Source organism: Hesperophylax consimilis, chromosome 4, assembly GCF_061612785.1.
Source record: "Hesperophylax consimilis isolate HC1 chromosome 4, BYU_Hcon_1.0, whole genome shotgun sequence".
Classification (NCBI taxonomy): Eukaryota; Metazoa; Arthropoda; class Insecta; order Trichoptera; family Limnephilidae; genus Hesperophylax; species Hesperophylax consimilis.
The window spans coordinates 41,769,877-41,783,539 of NC_142839.1; the positions used below are offsets into that span (position 1 = coordinate 41,769,877).

A 13,663-nucleotide genomic window follows, 5' to 3' on the forward strand; every position below is an offset into this window, starting at 1 on the left:
GCGCTCTGCTGCGAAGAAATACATTATCGATGAGGTTTGTGCATGAGGATAAACTATTTTTTTAATGTTAGTTTAAGTCTTAACTACTCCTTACCGTATGGATCACTAGCCGGATTATGTCGTGAGGCTGAAGGTAGCGAGGAGGGGATAGAGATAGATAGGGAAAGAAGGAGGGAAATTACCTAGCAATTCAGATCTGGTCATCAAAGAAAACTTAAGCCATTTCAATCAACGATTCGATTCCGAATGGTGATATTTATTTATAATACTTTCTACTCTGAAACTTGCGGCAAATATACTTTATGTTATTTTTAGTAAATTCATTGTTATAACACAAATAAAATAAACTTGCCCACGCCAGGATTTAAACCTCAACATTTATAGTCATGGATCATAACCATTCATCCACGTAGGACGTGAGTGGTGGAAATTTTCTTCAACATTCATAAATGTTAATTCTGTGAAGTTTTAATTTGCACTTATTAAATAATAACAGAATACCTAACCCTTTAGAAAATGTACCATAGATTTCGAAACTTTACTTAGCAACAGAAACGGTGAACTCTGTCTGGAATTTATGAAGTGCTTTGCTAATAGTTTAACAAATATCGATTATGAATATTAAAAAAAACAGCAGCAGCTTGTCCTCCAGAGTAAGAAGCTAACATTATAAATGGCAGATTCCCACTCTATAAAATTACAATTTCCACACGCGGCGGAGTACAATTATTATTTCGAAAGCCTCTGGAAGGCTGCCTCAAATTACTAGCGGACACTATCAATTAGTCCCAGAACAAGCGCGCCCAAGACCAAGAGGCTGTAGTACTCGTGGCGCATAAGCTGAGGTATACCCCACCGCGGGAGCTGTTCTAAGGCTGAAAAGGCTTTGAGGCGCCGGTAAAACGACGCCGCGGTCCTTTGGCGTCGTCGAGGTAATTGTATAATCAAAAGACTGACCTCTCGATCTCAAAGAGGTAAATATTTATGTCGGCGTGCGCTGAGACCAAACGGCCAAACGGCTAATACACATTATGGCGCTTTTAAAATAAGTATTTTACAAATTATATTGGTGCTCAAATAAAACCAGTTACCCTTGTATTTAGTATAATCAAATTATGTCTTACGAATAATTTACCTTTCGAAATTTCATGTTTTCTCTTTTGCCTCGTGATATATTCGCTTTACTACCAGGATTCGCCCGATATTCAGCAATACATATAATTAAGAGGAACTTGGCGTCTTGTTTTTTTAACAGATTATTGTTTATTTAAATGTTCCATTGCTAATAATTTAAAAAAAAAGTGTTAAGCAATATTAACAGTTTGAGTGTTAGCTACTGATGACATACTGATTTGAGCTTAAAAAGTGGTAGAAAAACTGTGAACTGGAGTGATCAATATTATGAGGAATAATTTGTTAATGTCTTCTGATGACAGAAAATGAATGTAATCGTCAAGCTTTATTTATTTTAAGTAATGTGCTAATTACGGAAGAAAATTTTTTTGTGAAAGTTAATAATAAAAACAAAAATTGTAAAAAAAATGGCGGCTTCTCGTTTTAACATTATGCAAACAAAATTGATTACGTTTTTGTATTCATGACGTCCATCACTCATAGCTTTGTAAAATTATTTTGCAAAACAATACTATGCTATCGCGATGTTAAAAACTGAACGTCGGCTTTGTTAGGTTTTGATATAAAATTCAGGCAAAGAGCTTAAAAATAATTTTGAAAATGTTTTAAAAGTCATAATTTGCACGCTTGTTGCACTTTTGAAGCGATAAAGGATAGCCGTGAAGCCGCAAAGCGGATTTACTACACACATTATACATTTTATAGACAAACAGGTGTTGTTTACGGTCTGGGCCCAAAAAAACATGGTGAATTCTATTATTTACGGAGCTATAAAGAGAGTACGAAGAGAGCAATATTTGTATAGAGAAGATCCATAAATTTACTAGGGACATGTATCTTTCTTTATATTGAATGTGATAGATTGATGTTTTTTACAAGGCGCTCTCCTTCGCGCACGAACATGAAAAGCTTTATTTTTACTATTTGCCGCATAAAATATTGCACGGTGTCTCTGCAAATTATGACACAATAAACACACTGTTGTGAATTTTACAATCATAATATTGTTATTTGACACCTCCCAATCAACCCCTAATACAAACAGGGGATCTAAATCGCCACCAGTTTGTCTTATATATAAAATAGAATTTCTCCACACAGCATCCCCAAAGATGAAAAAACATGCTGGAAGCTTATTCAATATTGTGAACTGGTTTTTTGATCCTATTTGTGGAGTTTCTCGCCCGTGTACCGTGTAAGGCATGATATCAATGCCACTAGCCCATTGCAGCAGGCTCCTTTGCAATACCTGTAAAACAGACTAGACTTGCATCCGTGAAAGGCAATCAGTGATCACGGTATGTTAGATTGGAATTTTTTTTTGTTGTTTTAATACGCGTCGTTAGTCTTAAACTCCTTTGCATTTGCTCCTTAAATATCCATTAGGCGTCAGCAAATAAGTATAGAAAACTTACAAAATTTCCCGTTAAATCCGTTAGAAGAAAAACAGATCTGAAAACAAACACAGAAGTGGCCCAATGTTCTTTACGGTATGCATCGGATTGCAGCTCCCGAACTAATGCAGTAATATTATAATATTCATGTCCCGGCCATTTTTGATGGAGGAGATAATATTATTTTTGCATGCAGCATCCAGCATCTCGCCTCCCAGTGCCTTATAGCGCGCATGGGAAGAGTTTATAAGCCATATAACTAAGCTGAAGGAAAAAGACTCCGAGAAATCTGTGAGGAGTTAAGCGCGCTATCGACTCGACTGACTCGAAACTCTCATAAGATCAAGCTGGAAGTTTTAAAAGATAAGAGATGAGCTTCCGGGTAATCTGCCTAGTAGGATACCTATACGTGTTTCTATATGCAGAGTGGGACAACTTTATCCTATCGCGCGTTTAATTCACAAAGATAGTCGTGAAGCCATATTAAGCATCTTAAAAAATCTTATTCATGAGGCCATTAATAAGATTTACAAGTTTTTTTCCATACGCACACTTTTCTACGGAATATCGGGATTCGAAATTAGGAAACTGTAAGTTTTATGTAGACGGTTGTTGCATATATTTATTCATTAAGAGAACGCACCGAACATACATGAACTTTTGAGTACCTATATATCGAATACTCGATGATGTTGGTTTTGTTCTAGATATCTATGCGTATATTCAAGGGTTAATTACAGAAATATTGTTTTACTGATTAACAATATGAGCCTTCGGGATAGCAAATTTTCACTTGACTCAATAATGCCAAGTGATTATAATCGCCAGAGAGACTGACTAAAGTGCTAATAAAAAAATACTAATTTCGGTTGTGACTCTATCTGTAACTCCGGTTCAATAAACTCTAGAATTTTTTCGTTCAAATATCACTATGATTTGTAATTATGTCATCATTTTCAAAATTTGTTTTTTTAACATTAGCTCTACACAGGAGGCCCTGAGGAAAAGAATCGCAAGTGACCTATTTCATCTTTGAGGATGCTGTGTGTAGGGTATTTTTATGGATCAATTTTTCCCACTTTGGTGCAAGGCGATGGATTCATAGAGTCCTGTTAGAAAGGTCAAAAGGTATCCCTTAACTTTCTACTATGATAGTAGGTGTGTGAAAGAATTTTCAAATTTTCTAAATAAACATTCAAAAACACTGTCTTCCGATCCGGCCTGCCACGCATCCGCCGCCAAGACCTCCGCCAACCTCACCCCGTGAACCAGGGCACCATTGCTAAGTCACCAAACGTTTTATTTTGAGAATTCAGACGAGCTATAAAGTACATGCATAAAAAATCATATTTTCAACAAAAAATAATTGTGGTTTGCTATCCATGATTCGACCCTCTTTGGCGTCATGTTTTTTTTACAGTGTGTTGCGCTAAAGCTCTCCCTTGTAAATCAGAAGAATTTTTGTTCAGTTTTCTTACTTAATTCCAGTACATATTACATTTATTTTTTTAACACGGTATTCTTACACAATATTCTGTGAAACTTATTTCCTGTATAAAGACATATATCTCGATCCTAAATAAATAAGGTTTCCATGCATATCTATCTAAGTACATTCAGTATGGTTTTAGGTTACAATTCTATAGTAAATAGATTACACACCACTGGTAACTCGTATACAATGCTAGCTGATATATTTTTAATACTCCTCTAGTGAAATATAAAACTCTATTGATTAAAAAAAATTTCATTGTTTATATATTAACGAGATCACTGCAAAATAGGTTTTGGTTTTGTTTACTTTAATAACTTACTACTACGTACACTAACGTGTATTATTTTTTCTTGTTAACTTATATAATCTTACCATTTCTCCTTTCTTTTCATATTGTACTCCGATCATCTGGATTCATATAAATCAATTTGTAAAAATCTCAAGCTTCTGACAGTGAAGAATATATATAAAATGGAGTTATGCTAGTTAGTTCGATCATCTCCAGAAAAGTTCCCACAAAAAATTCAACACATAAACACGCTACAAGGTTCACAGAAAACTTATTAATCCCAAAAGCAAACAAAACTGTATTTCAAAAAGGATTACACTACATGGCCATTAAAGCATATAATAACCGACATACTCAAATTTAAATCATCACTAAAAACATTTATTTCAAACAAATGTCACTACACTTTAATTGAATACCTTACATAAATTAAATACCTCTGTTTTTTTTATTTACATATATTTATTAACATGTAATTGTCGGGTTTTGTAATAAAATGTGTTTGTTTGGTTTGCTGGAAGAAATAGAATTAAAATCTATAAGCTATACTCTTTGTTCTCTGTAATTTTGTTCAGTAAATGTTTTTTGAATTTTGAATTTGAATTTGAAAATTTTATGACTGTCAATAACCTTCATGTATCTAAATGGCACTTGTGGCGTTAATTCTATAGAAATATATAAATAAATACGTACGTATAAATAGTGATAATCATTTCATGGATGTAAATAGTCCCAAACAAGTTAGTTCTGAAGCACATGAATAAAGAACCGGATGTAATTAAGACCACAAAGCGCAGGAAATTCAAATACCTTGGCCATTAATGAGGAACTATACATACAACCTGCTACTACTGGGTACTAACTGTACAGAGAAGTATAATTGAAAGAAATTAAAGTGCTGATTGGATGGTATGGCTGGTATTAAGGTATTCGTCAGAGCTATTCAAAAAAGTTAAACTCTGTACCTCTATGGCATACACGTCTTTGATTTTAAATGTTGTATTTTCAACCCAAGTGAACTGTATAAAATGGTTATTTTCTAACTAACGAAAGTAAAACTAAACGAAATAAAAATGTAATGGCGTGGACTCCAACACATCTGTTCCTTTTGTTTGACCTTTTCGGGTGGTTGGAAATATTCACATCGCTTTCGAAATTCGCATAATATATAGGATTCCTATTCTTCCGTTGCTCTTAATTTCTAAATTGTAATTATGACTACTGTTAATTATAACTAACATGGCAAAGGGGTGCATACTTCGTCCGTGATGTGTATATGTTTTATGTTAGATATATCTTATATCTAATAAGCCACTTGACTAAGCAGTAATGTTATATGTGTTACGCCCGAATACTCGTGAAAAAATTGACGTGGTTAAAGCCTGTGACAGCAAAAAAAAAATACTTTCCACTGTTTTGAGTAACAGATTCTTATTAGTAACGATATTTCATTCCTCCCTATTTTTTTAATTTAACTTTGAAATCATTTCACTAAATATGAATTATTGAAAAATGTATACGAATTTAGGACGTTATCGAAATCTTGTTCAGGATTTCGTTTTGACATTATCATCTTAAAATATTTTTTGTGTTTCCTTTCTGTTTTTTTTTTGCCGTAACCCACACAAGAGGCCCTGAGGAAAATAATTTCCCTCAGGGTCTATGTCATCTTTTGGGACACTGTTTGGAGGGTATTTTTTGTGGAAAGTAAAAAGAGGAAGTTCTGGGAAGGAGTGTCGTATAAGTATACCCAACCCGCTGCGTGCAAGGCGATAGGTCGAGAGACAAGTTGGAAAGGTCGAAAAGCCTCCACAAACCAGCTTCGATCTGGCACGCCACGAAAATGGTTGGCAGGTAATCCTTAACAGACCTCAACTGATGCACCCGGATACCCCTGCTTAGTCATCAAACGCAAATCACTTAGGGTGACCTTGTTTCAAGATTTTCGATAACTCGTCTCTTGCGTCGTCTTGTGGGGAAATATAAGAAACGCTTTTAATGTTTTTTACCCCTTAACACATTCCTTATCGGTTATGCGTATTTAGTTGTAGGACCTAACTATATATATATATATATATATATATATATATATATATATATATATATATATATATATATATATATATATATATATATATATATATATATATATATATTTATATCGGACAACACTTATTGGAACATCTTTGAGTAAACCACCTTTCTTGATCATCCTTTCACATGTGATATATAACGCTATAAATTACGTGGCAACATGTTTTTTTGTGAAATAAATTTAAAATGTGGTCAGTTATTATATATACAGCTATTTTATGCATATGCTCACAAAATTTTCATCATTAAATCATGAACGCATGTTGATCTTTTTTATGAAAGCACTTACTTGATATGCAATGTTGCCAAATCTTTTGTCCTTCTGTCGAGCTTCTGTTTGGACGGACTTGAACAGATTTATTTGTTGGTTGAATATTCGAAAATACGTAATGCATTGGAACGTTTGGCGCGAATATTTAAAATTGCGGGTTTATTTAAAAGTAAAGTTATACAATCAAAACTTATTTATATTACGTTTACAGTTGAATTAATTATTTTAAAATTAGTTTTGTAGAACAGGCTTTTATAAGATATTCTATCTTTTTAATAGCATTAATTTATTATTTGAAAATGTAGATTGATTTACAATTAAAATACCAAAGTTCAATAATATTAGTATTGTGTTTACAGTATTATTGGAAGTATATTTTATAAAATCTGATTTATTTGAGTTGTTTTCTTTCCTTTTATTATAAAATACCTATTATATGATTTTCAGAAAACGATTTTTGTACACAATATTTGTGCTGGTGTATAATAATAACTATTAATACATATTTTGTATTAATAGTTCTTCATTTTTGTTAATTTTATAACCTTAAATATAAAAGTTACAAATCAATGTACACCATAATATGTATGTATAGTTGTAATGTGTAAACTTTCCTAAATAAAGATATTATTATTATTTTTTAGTGGAATAAATCTTTGATTTTTTTTTTACATTTACTCCACACAAGAGGCCCTGAGGATAATAATTTCCCTCAGGGCCTATGTCATCTTTGAAGATGCTGTGTGGAGGGTCTTTTTGAGGAGAGGAAGGAGTGAACATGTGTCTTGAAGAGACCCATGTCATATGAGGGAGGAAACACAGAGGCCGGAAATTTGATCCAGAGCCGAGCCGTTGAACACCGAAACGAGTCGTAGAAACGACCCGTTCTCATGCGACTAATGTTAACCGTGTACATATGTTGGGCATGCATTTGGCGTGTTTCCCGACTATGCTCCGGTGCTGAAGGGATTAATGATGCTAGTTCCTCGGAGCATCTTCCATAGAAATACCGGTAGAACAAGCATATGCTCTAAAAATTGCAATCCGTTTGTTAAGATGGGAGAATCTATCAAACAGACCGCCCGTTTCTGCACAGAGTCGAGGGTTTTTTCAGGTATTTTCGGGCTTCACACCAGAGGTGGCTGCCAAATCCAACCGTGGGGCGCCCTTGTGATTTGTACAGGGTTAGCAGTTGTGTACTATTCAAGTATTTGCGGGCCCTGTACAGTACGCCCTCATTAACCTCAATTAATTGAAATATTCAGAACTGTTTTATAGTGAATTGTTTTACAGTGAATACCTCACAAGAGTCCCAACTGCTCCCGTCTAGAGCCAGTGAGAATATGGCATCCCCAATTGGGGGATGTTGTGTGGCTGAGGGTAAGTGGGGAAGGGAAAGAGGAAGGTGGGGAAGTACCTGGCTATTCAGATCTAGTCACTAAACACGGCTAAACCCATTTGGAGCAACGTTTCAATTCTGAATGGTGGTCTTACACCAGGGCGATACTGGTAGTATCTTCCACTCTGGAACGTGCCGCAAATATACTATATATTATTTTAATTAATTAATTGTGAAATAACACAAATTAATCAAATAAAATTTATTTGCGCACGCCGGGTTCGAACCCGCGACCTTCGAACTAGTTATGTTACTGAGCCATTTTTTTGTTTGTTTAACAATAGCTCCACACAGGAAGCCCTGAGGAAAATATTTTCCCTCAGGCCTATGTCATCTTTGAAGATGCTGTGTGGAGGGTATTTTAAAGGAAGGGAAGGAGAGGAAGGATAAGGGGTGGGTGGGTGGGGTCTGTGGGTCCAGGAGTGACGGACGTATGAATCCATCCCTCCCACTGCGGTGCAAGACGATGTTCCCAAAGAGTTCTGCCTGAAAGGTTTCCCTCAACCTGTCTCTCCGGCCTTCCACGTAGCTGGAGGACACATCCACCGCCAAGACCCGAGCAAACCTCACCCCATGAACCCGGGCACAGTCACCAAACCACTTGGGGTGACCTATGGCAGAGGTGTAGTTATCCAATAAATGGTTCCCGGGGTGGCAGTACCAAATTGTAAATAGATTAGAAGATACTTTCCTGAATGGTCGCCATTCCCCATGGGGTTACCAGTCACGTCTTCCACTCTGGAATGTACCCGGCAGTAGCTGTAGTATAATCTACCATAGCCACATATTGCACAAGTCTTGTGTTTTAATAAAATTTTGCACAAATTCATTGTTTGGTAAAATAAAAACAAATTTGAAAAAATTCACATTTTAATTTATTTATTTTCAGACATTTTTAAAAACTTTCATTAGGAAATTCAACAGAACTAAAACAAACTTTAAAACTAATTAAGTAATGATTTTTACATAATTATAAAATATACAATACGTTATACAAAACTGCCATTATCAGAGTTTAACAAAATATATAATAGCAAAATCGAGAGAAACAAAACATACTTAAAAAATAATGAAGTAATGATTTTTACATAATTTCAGTTTAAAATAATATGGAAAACGTCATACCAAACTGACATTATCAGATATTAACAAAATATATAATAGCAAAATCGATTGAAATAAAACATACTTAAAAAATAATTAATTAATGATTTTTACATAATTTCAGTTTAAAATAATATGGAAAACGTCATACCAAACTGACATTATCAGAGTTTAACAAAATAGAGAAATAAATCACACTTAAAAAAAAAATTGCATTCATTTTCAACTAATTAATTTTCCTTATTTAGTAAAATCCTTATTTAACAACATCCCCATTAAAGAATGCCTTAAAATAATTGAAAATATCCTAGAACAATCTAATGTCAACCCAATAATAAGAAAAGAGTTATTCCAGCTCATAAAATTTGCATACAAACAAATTATTTTCTTTTTAATGATACATATTTTGAGCAATTGGACGGACTTCCCATGGGATGCCCTTTAAGCCCACTTCTAGCGGAGATATTTATGGATCATATTGAAAATATTATTCTAAAGTCTCCCTTAGCTAAATATATAATATACTATGTCAGATATGTAGACGATATCTTAATATGTTGGAAAGGCACCAACCGTCAATTAGATATCTTTATTAATTGGGCCAACACTGTTAATAATAAAATCTGCTTCACAGTCGAACATGAGATCAAAGGTAAAATATTTTTTTTAGATCTAACAATTGGAAAGAATAATAATAAACATACTTTTGAAATATTTAGAAAACCAACTTTTACAGACACTACAATAAATGCAAATTCAACTCATCCTTCAGAACAGCCAGAAAATGCAAATTCAACTCATCCTTTAGAAACAGAGGTAATTATCTTTAAAATGTACAAAAAGTACGTTACCTGAGAAAAATCCACATGATCGTGTTAGAGTACTAAAATCATCTTCTATATTATTATGCCCAGACAATTCTGAAATTTCAGAATCTCTAAGAAACTCAAATATTTCATGTATTTAAAAATGAAAATATTGCAAAAATAGCAATGTCTGACCCATTAATATGTTCATATGGGTCTTTATTATTAAGTAATCACACGGAACACCATTTGAATACACATATAACATCGAAGATGAGGGATTTAGCCAAGGTGTATATAGTTATTAAAGAACAGAAACCTTCAATTTCAACCTTTGATTTAGCGTTTGACCCTGTGCATTTTGATGTTTTTATTAAAGCCGTACAAATAAATAGTGGTTACGATGAAATTACAGGTTCTGTAAAAATTCCTAGCATGTCTCAACGACTTTGTACGGCTATAAAAGATTGTACAAAGTCGTTGAGACATGCTAGGATTTTTTACAGAACCTGTAATTTCATCGTAACCACTATTTATTTGTACGGCTTTAATAAAAACATCAAAATGCACAGGGTCAAACGCTAAATCAAAGGTTGAAATTGAAGGTATGTTCGTTACCAGTTTAGTACAATATGGACATGAGTTTTTACGGTCATGCACTCGTGCTCATTTACTAGTAGAAATAGTGCTTCGAGTTGTAGTCGATGACACTTCGATTGCCTCCTGCTTCTCTAAATGATGTTGCTCATCATCGGCGTTGGAAATTTTCATATCTAAAAAGTAACAATACATTATTTAGCTTTCTTTAAACTTAATTAGTAAAACCTCAAATTATAAGAAAGCAGTCATTGTTGAATGAAACACTAGTATATATTGAATTATTTCGCGGATAAGCGATAAGCCGCCATAGCTCAGTGGTCAGAGCTGTCGACCGGAAATCGAGGGGACACGGGTTCGAGTCCCGTTGGCGTTATGTAAATCTCAATTATTTGTACCTATATTTTGTTAACTCGGATATTTTCTTATATTATTTTGTATAACATATATTTATCATATAAGATATAAGATCTGTATAATTAAAAAAATATATAAATAAATAAAGATGTACATTATTATCTGTAAAAGCCCTATGGGCGTTTAAATAAATAAATAAATAAATAAAATATCTTTTATCAGGAGATTTTTCAATGTGGATGAGTGTTTCAGGCGAATAATTATTGCTTTTAAAATAATTATAATTAAATTAAATTATTTAATTAAATGAAGACAATATTAGCATCACTCAATCTAAAATCTGAAACAGAAAAGATACGGTCACATCTGGGACTCGCACCGGACCTTCGGCTTTCTGGGCCGCACCTCTGACCATATAATAATCAAATTATATGTTACGTATTGATTGTTTCAAGAGTATTAAACATGTTTTCTGTAGATACCTGATTCTATCGAAGAAGTAACGTTGTTCGGTTTGTATAGTGAATCATCATCTTCGGACGTCGGCGGACTCCTTTCTAACATTACTTCAGTTTTGGTTTCTAAAATAAAGCATAATATATTATATATTTATCCAATAATAATATCTCAATGTAGTAAGTAAGTCATGTGCACAAATATGAAACCTAACCTAATATAATGACAAAACAACAGACTAATTAAGCATTTGCAACGGAATATTTAATTAGCAGCATTTCTGATATTACCTATAACAATTTACTATAAGCTAAGGTAGCTCTGTAATATTTCAGATTATTATCAGTGAATATTACCTGAATCTGAGGAAGTTTCATGGTTAATTTCTTCGCCCAGTATGCTCTGCATATTGCTGATGATTAAACTTTGTCCTTTGGAAATTAGCGAAAAGGGTGAAGACGAGATCATGTCGTCAGTACTGTTTATTGATGTACGTAAATCACTGGTTCTTGGAACATCTATAAAATATCAAGAACAAACACATTGAAACATACATATATGTACCTGCAGTTTTCTGTTTTTGCAAATTTTATTTCCACAAAGGAATTTGTTTAATTTGAATATGAACAAATTAATGGGTGATTATCCGACGTGTAAAACTTCGTTTTAACTTAATTATTTTAAGAAACAACTGTTTGAAAACAAAACATGCTTTTAAATGCATATTTTAGTATAGGAATATGGCTTTAGTTTGATTTGACATTTTTACCACAAGTTGTTAGGTTAGCTTTTTTGAATTTTGTTAATACATAATATATATCTATTATTCAAAATAATTTTACTGCTTGGGTTCTCAAAAAAGAAAGAAAAAAATCATGACCTATATAATAAAATACGGTAATTATTCTGTACTCATTTGATAAGCATAGATTAAAATTGTTAATATTATATTTATTATATTAATTCTATATTTTACAATTTAGGTTATTACCTATTTAGAAATATGTAATAGCTTACCGTATTTAAAATCCATTTCGCAAAGCTGAAAGATTTTATTAAATCTCCTTCGTAATAAAGCTAATAAAACGCAAAAACAAATCAACCTGTCAACTGATTCGTGATATACGAACATTGAATAACGGTAATATTTAATATTATCTGTTAGCCAGTTACAAGTCATTAAGTGTTTCAGAAAACTAACCTGAAGCTAGCTTCAAATGGACCAATACAAACAAACCAGCCTTGTGCTAGCAAACAACATCATTCGATAATGGGCTCTAAATAATATAACTTTAGAGGTTAATTTTGCATACAATTCTTGAGCCTTATAGTTCCTTTCGAATATTGTTTAGACCAATACGCAATGTCGTACGATAATAAGCTCTAAATAATATTACTTTAGAGGCTATTTTTGCATACAATTGTTAAAACATTTAATTACTTTAGAAAATTATTTGTACACCTGCGTTTGACACAAATAACGATGGCAACGTCGCTTTTTGAGATCAATGAAGTTAGTTTAACATACGATAGAAATAATTAACAAAGTCAGGTTGAATATCTGAGATAAAATCGCATATAGGAGCATATCTAATGCTCACGAAAATCGCACTTGTCACATCAAATTGAGTTGAAAATGCCACTGATCTCGTCTCGCCGAGACGATTAAAATGGCATTTAAATCTCAATTTGTCGATGATCAAGTAAGTGCTCAATGATCAAGTAAGTCGAAATGATCCAATAGTTCCGGTTATTTGCAGACGCTAAGATGTACAAAGTGCCGTATCATAAACCTATATATATATATATATATATATATATATATATATATATATATATATATATATTTATATATATATATGCCTTACCGAACAATCCAAATGATACAAAATCAGTCACTTTTCATGACCTTAGATCACTTTTTAATAGTGTAATGAATTGTCATTGTGTTGAGTTACCATGGAACCGAGGATGCCGTGTGGAGAGTCTTTTAGAGGACAAGAAATAATTAACCTGGGTCTTGAAGAGACACATTTTGTAAGAAGGGGGAAAGGTGATAAATATCAACCGACTATAAATGTTGGTGTCAGAAAAATCAATACCCTTTTTACATAAAAAACTGAACCATGGTACGTTACCCCATCCGCAATCAGTATCCCTCACCGCTCGTGTAAGGGTTAAATCGGCCGTCAAATAATAATTAACATTAAGTTCAGTGAACCCGAGATTACATCTCCCCCCAGCCTCCCAATTAGGCGAGGGAGCCC

General features: G+C 33.3%; 1 long non-coding RNA gene across 1 annotated transcript; it reads right to left on the reverse strand.

The window, feature by feature from the left end:
- Positions 1 to 10,536: 10,536 nt before the first annotated feature.
- On the reverse strand, positions 10,537 to 13,065 carry LOC149424730 (uncharacterized). Its single transcript, XR_016302124.1, has 4 exons — positions 12,414 to 13,065; positions 11,753 to 11,914; positions 11,423 to 11,521; positions 10,537 to 10,759 (listed from the first exon to the last, which is right to left on the reverse strand). It is a non-coding gene; the product is annotated as an uncharacterized LOC149424730 (long non-coding RNA).
- Positions 13,066 to 13,663: the final 598 nt, after the last annotated feature.